Source organism: Myotis davidii, unplaced genomic scaffold (assembly GCF_000327345.1).
Source record: "Myotis davidii unplaced genomic scaffold, ASM32734v1 scaffold415, whole genome shotgun sequence".
NCBI classification, from domain to species: domain Eukaryota; kingdom Metazoa; phylum Chordata; class Mammalia; order Chiroptera; family Vespertilionidae; genus Myotis; species Myotis davidii.
In genome coordinates, this window is record NW_006287951.1 from 5,230,957 (window position 1) to 5,237,479 (window position 6,523).

The 6,523-nt window shown below is 41.9% G+C and overlaps 1 protein-coding gene across 1 annotated transcript in view; it reads right to left on the reverse strand.

Annotated features, from left to right (window-relative positions):
- The window catches only part of PIK3CB (phosphatidylinositol-4,5-bisphosphate 3-kinase catalytic subunit beta), a 107,680-nt gene extending 101,477 nt beyond the window's left edge, over positions 1 to 6,203 (reverse strand). Inside the window, exon 1 of the mRNA XM_015561362.1 lies at positions 6,163 to 6,203. The gene's annotated coding sequence lies outside the window, so the exon portion shown is untranslated. The remainder of the gene's footprint in view (positions 1 to 6,162) is intronic.
- Between the last annotated feature and the right edge of the window lie 320 nt (positions 6,204 to 6,523).

Genomic DNA, 6,523 nt, shown 5'->3' on the forward strand with positions numbered 1-6,523 from the left:
TGTCCTCTGACAGTTTTTTTGGTGATAATTACAATGGTGATGATATGTTAGCATTTGACTAAGCAAAAGATCTTGAGAGACCTTGTGATAGTGATTTCCCATGCAGTTTTTCTCCATTTTATTTTATTTTTTTAATCCTCACCAGAATATTTTTCCCATTGATTTTTATAGAGAGTGGAAGGGAGGGAGGAAGGGAGAAAGGGTGAGAGGAAGAAAGAGAAAAAGAGAGAGAAACACTGATGTGAGAGACACATCAAACGGTTGCCTCCAGCACTTGCCCCAACTGGCCCGGATAGAACCTGCAACCCAGGTACGTGTGCACAGGCCAATGCTCTAGTACTGAGCTATAATGTACTTTCGGAAGAGGGATAAAGATGTAAAGAAATAAAAATCTATATTAATATTCGCTTATATGTATAAAAGACATTGAAAGATTCCAGAAGAAACTCATAATACTAGTTTCCTGGGCAGAGTAAGATGTTAGGGGTTTGGCACAAATATGATTTGGATAGTTGGGAACAGGGATGGGAGACTGTTTACCTTCTTACATCTTTTATTTTTGAACCATAGGAATCCATTATATAATACAAATGTAAATAATCCAGAAGAAAGATTTGAATACCATAGACCTATTTTTAAAACATTTAGATATGAACATCTGCATTACAAAAAGTTATCAGCAACAAAAATAATTTCCTAATGCCTCAAACACACACAAATAACAGGAACCATTCTTACACACCATGAGGATGAGATTATAGCTTTGTCCATCTTAAAGCTTCGTGGAGCAACTCACAACTATGCTTAACAGGTAAATCTCACAAGCATATTACTGAACAAAAGATATCAGAAACAAAGGTACCCCTACGGTATGATTCCATAATGATGTTCCAAAAAATGGGCGAAGCTAATCTATAGTGTTAACTGTCAGAGCGTGATTACCTATGGGAAAGAAGCAAGCAGTGATGGGGCAGAGAGTGGGGGAATAACATATATGGAGAGTTTCTGGACTCCTAGCAAGGTTCTCTTCTAGGTGGTGATTACATGGGTCTGATTACTTTGTGACAAGTCATGATGTTATACACTTATGATTTTTTGACTTTCACATCTACCAGACTGATCAAAAGGACTGGGAATCACTCAGTCGTTGTGGCTCAGTGGTTGAGCGTCAACCCATGAACCAAGAAGTCACTGGTTCGATTTCCAGTCAGGGTAAAAGCCAGGGTTGTGGGCTCAATCCCTAGTAGGGGGTCTACAGGAGGCAGTTGATTGATGATGTTTCTCTCTCATCAATGTTTCTATCTCGCTATCCCTGTCCCTTTCTCTAAAATCAATAAAAAGCTTTTACTTTTTTAAGGGACTTGGTATCAACTGCTTGTGAGAATGTGGAACAACAAAAACATTTTACTTTCCTGGTGCAGTATAAATAGGTATAGCCTCTTAGGAAAACATTCTGGTATTATCTAACATACTACATCAATTTAAGTTGGGAGATTTTAACACCGCTGATACTGAAATGCATCTTACTATCAGTCAGATAGCAGGTATGACCTATAAGTCACTGCCTATACATGTGACCTTGATTCTTTTTCTTGATGGCCTAATAACACAGCTACAACTCGTTAATATTTTAGTACACAAACCATGCAAGGACCATTTGAGGTTAAGAATACAACTGACCTCTCTTACCTCATGCTTCGGACTTTCCTAAAAGCTCTCAAACAAGCAGCAGCTGGCAACAGTGTGCCCCATACTGCTCAATAAGTGGCCCCAGGCCTGGAAATAGTGGTAGCCTGCCCTGGTTCACAGCTTGGCCTCTCTTGGGCACCTCCAAGCTTAACACAAGTAGCAGCTACCTGCAGATTTGATGGCACCAGGCAGGGCATAGGCAAAGGATGACTGCACCTCCCAGGAGGCCCCAGAACTAGTGCACCCGGTGGTCAACTTCCACCACAGCGGATTACAATCCTACCACCTTCCTGAGTGACACACTCAAGAGGCGGACTCAGTGAGTATTAAAGCCCCACTGAAGCAAGTCCTGCTCCATAGGGTCAGTTCCTGCACAGCAAATCTTCGGCTGTAGATGCAGCTGATCCTCACAACCGATTGGCCTGGGGGTCAATCCCTCTTAGTGACACCAACATAAATCAAGGCTCAACTACAATAGGACAGTGCATACAGCTTACACAGGGATGTACCTGGACTGCCTAGCTTAGATGATGGGAGAGACTATAGGACACCTATTACACAAGGCCCTGTACCTACTTCGGGAGACATAGCAGATCTACCTAATACATAAAAACAAATACAGGAAAGCAGCCAAAATGAGGAGACAAAGAAACATGTCACAAATGAAAGAACAGGAGAAATCTCCAGAAAAAGAAGTAAATGAAATGGAAGCAAGAAAACTACCAGATACAGAGTTCAAAAGAATCCTATCTAATAAAAGAGAAACATGATAATTGGCGTACGACCGCTACTTTTCCCATTGGCTAATCAGCGAGATATGCAAATTAACTGCCAGCCAAGATGGCGGCAGGCAGCCTCATCCCCTCACCCAGGCTGGCCAGGAATCCCAGTTGGGAACCCCACCCTGATCCAGGACACCCTTCAGGGCAAACCAGCCGGCCCCCACCCGTGCACCAGGCCTCTACCCTATATAGTAAAAGGGTAATATGCCTCCCAGCACCGGGATCAGTGGAGCCGCAAGGCCTCCCGGCACCGGGATCAAGAATTTGGAATATAAGGAAGAAAAAGGACACCCAATCAGAACAGCAGACAGAAAAAAGAATTAAAAAAATATGAAGATGGCCCTAACCAGTTTGGCTCAGTGGATAGAGCGCCGGCCTGCGGATTGAAGGGTCCTGGGTTAAGGGTACATACGCAGGTTGTGGGCTCAATCCCCAGTAGGGGGCATGCAGGAGGCAGCCGATCAATGATTCTCTCTCATCATTGATGTTTCTATCTCTCTTTCCTCTCCCTTCCTCTCTGAAATCAATAAAAATATGAAGATAGTGTAAGGAGCCTCTGGGACAACTTCAAGCGTTCCAACATTCACATCATGGGGATGCTGGGAGAAGAGAGAAAGCAAGAAATCAAAAACCTATTTGAAAAAATAATAACAGAAAACTTTCCTTACTGGTGAAAGAAACAGACATACAAATCCAGGAAGCACTGAGAGTCCCAACCAAGACGAACCCAAAAAGGCCCACACCAAGACACATCATAATTAAAATGCCAAAGGTTAAAGACAAAGAGAGACTCTTAAAAGCAGCGAGATTGGGTGTGGAGAGAGCAGAGCGCCTGAAGAAGGGCTTCTCTGTGTACAACGCATCCAACAGCAACTTGGGCTTACTCCTCACAGGTGGCAGAACATATGGCCTTCCTGTGACATTATGCCCTATACATTAAAAAAAAAAAGCAGCGAGAGAGAAGCAGTTAGTTACCTGCAAGGGAGCAACCATAGGACTGTCAGCTGATTTCTCAACAGAAACTTTGCAGGCCAGAAGGGAGGGGCAAGAAATACTCAAAGTGATGAATAGGAAAGACCTACAACCAAGATGACTCTACCCAGCAAAGCTGTCATTTAGAATTGAAGGTCAGATAAAGAGCTTCCCAGACAAGGAAAAGCTAAAGCAGTTCATCACCACCAAACCAGTATTACATGAAATTTTAAAAGGTCTTCTTAAAAAAGAAGAAAGAGAAGAAGAAGAAATAAAAGATAAAATATATATAAACAATAAAATGGCAATAAATGCATATCCATCAACAATTGACTCTAAAAATCAAAATAAATGAACAAGGAATCTAATGAACAAAATAAACTGATGAATAAAATAAAACCAGAGGCATGAAAATATAGAACAGACTGAAGAATCTCAGAGGTAAGGGGGGAGAGGAGGAGGAGAGATTAACCAAAGAATTTATATGTATAGAAGCACTACCTATGGACACAGACAATAGGGTAGTGAAGGCCTGAGGCAGGGTGGCAGTGGACAATGGGAGGAGAATGGGGGATATCTGTAATACTCTCAACAATAAAGTTTTGGGGAAAAAAATAATGAAGAATTCATACTAATATCTCAGATTCCCAATCCAAAATCAAAGTCATATTTACAACTAGCTTTACCACAGTGATAAGCTCTCATCTTCAATATATTAAAAACCTTAATCCTAAATTCACATAAAGTAATTATAAAATTTCTAAATCAATCCAGTATAAAAAACCATGTACTACTTAGAGTTCAGTTATTTGTTCTGTGGACCCTGAGAAAAATGGTACCTCCCAAGAAGGGCTCACTGTCTCTACTCTGGCCTCTCTATTGTGCCAGAGCAACCAGAATGTACCTTGTACAGCAAAAAACAGACCACTTCGACACCTTGCTTAAAACCTTCCAAAAGCTTTCCAGTGTAACCAGACCTGATGTGCAACTAGGACCTATAAGCACCCTATATGATTTGGTATCTGTCTACCTATGACCTCATCTTCCACTCTCTTCCTCATTCACTACTCTCTAGCCATACTGGTTTTGCTATCCCGTTGTTACATACTTTGCTCCTACCTTAGGGCTTTTGTACTCACTGTTCTTGCAGCTTGGAACGTTCTGCCCCAGGTCATCCACCACCTTCTAACATTCAAGTCTCAACTCAAAAGTTACCTCTTTTAAGAGAGTTTTGGTGTATCATCACAATTAAGATAGTAACCTGGTACTTTCAACAATATAGATAAATTTTAAAAATTAAATACATTTTAAAAATAAAATAAAAATTTCTTTCAAGATAGTAGCCTGGGTCATTCTTGTGAACAAAAAAAGAGCTCTACAGATAGTAATCTCGCAGAGTGACCTAATCATAAATTCCTAACCGGGCAAGTCATGGTGGATAGTCACGCCCCAGGCACATAACTTGTTTTTTAAAAAATATGGTTTGTTTGTTATTGATTTCAGAGAGAAGGGAGAGGGAGAGACAGAAAGAAACATCAATGATGAGAGAGAATCATTGATTGTCCCCTACACACCCCCACCGGGGATCAAGCCTACAACCCAGGTATGTTGCCCTCACCTGGAATTGAACAGCAACTTCCTGGTTCATGGGTAGTCGCGCAACCACTGAGCCACATCGGCCTGGGCCATATAACTTCTTTAATAAAAGGTTTATCTTTGCTTTAAGCAGGCCTTGTCCATTATTTCTATGCATCTAGCTCAAAGAGTGGGAAACCTTTTTTCTGCCAAGGGCCATTTGACTATTTACAATATCATTCACTTAATATGATTCACTTAATATAAATTTATGTTGCTTTGAAAAAAAGCTTCTAGATTTTATTTCGAATCCAGCCTGCGGTGGCCTTGGCAGGGCCAGACCAAATGATTTTGCAGGACTTATAAAGCCCACAGGCCAGACATAACCCACCCCTCATATAGGTTAACACATCTTTGAAATGCCTCTTTTCTGCCCTAACCGGTTTGGCTCAGTGGATAGAGCACTGGCCTGCAGACTCAAGGGTTCCATGTTCGATTCCGGTCAAGGGCACGTACCGTGGTTACGGGCACATCCCCAGTAGGGAGTGTGCAGGAGGCAGCGGATTGATGTTTAGAAACATTGATGTCCCTAACTCTCTATCCCTCTCCCTTCCTCTCTGTAAAAAATCAATAAAACATATTAAAATGAAATGCCTCTTTTCAGACCCCATAGGAGCCACCCTCAAGAGAGCACATAATCATGTTAACTATCCTGTAATCCAATCTCTATCTTGCTTTCTCCTACTTTCATGTAATCTTCCTTCCTTCCCTCCTTAATTTCAAATGCCTAAAAAAAGCTGCAAGAAGCAGTTTTCTCAGTCTGTTGAGATCTTTCTTACTTCTAGGAGTATCCCGTCTGGCTCAAAGAAATTTTTATAAAAATTCTCTACAGGCCTGGAAGTTCTTACGCCGACATTCTCTATCACTTTATCACCTTCATAAAACTTATCAGTACTTACAATTCTCATTTATTATTTACATGTTTGTTTTTCCACAGGCAAAAAGAGAAAGTCTTGGTGGATAGCTATTAATCCATAGACCTTTATCTTTTTCAAAACCTTTTTATAAGTCTAAAATTATCTATCTATATAAAAGACTAAGTGTCCTTCCTTCCCTCCGACAGGTAGCTATGACGCGCACTGACCACCAAGGGGCAAACACTCAACACAGGAACTGCCATGATGCGCACTGACCATCTATAATAAAAGCATATATGCTAATTAGACAGGAGGTCCTTCCGGACATCCTTCTAGACGACCTTCCAGATGAAGCCGCGGCAGTGGGGGCCAAGGCAGAGCCAGCCGCTGTGGCGGCAGGGACCGAGCCCCTTGCACAAATTTTGTGCATCGGGCCTCTAGTTTAAAAATAAACAGCACCACGGACCTAGCACCACGGACCTGGAGCTGACAAACCAACACTCGGCTTCCTCCAAGTGGACACCACCCCGAAGTGACAGCCCACCAAACCGCAGCCAACGCTGCTGAGACCCCATGGCACCAAATGCA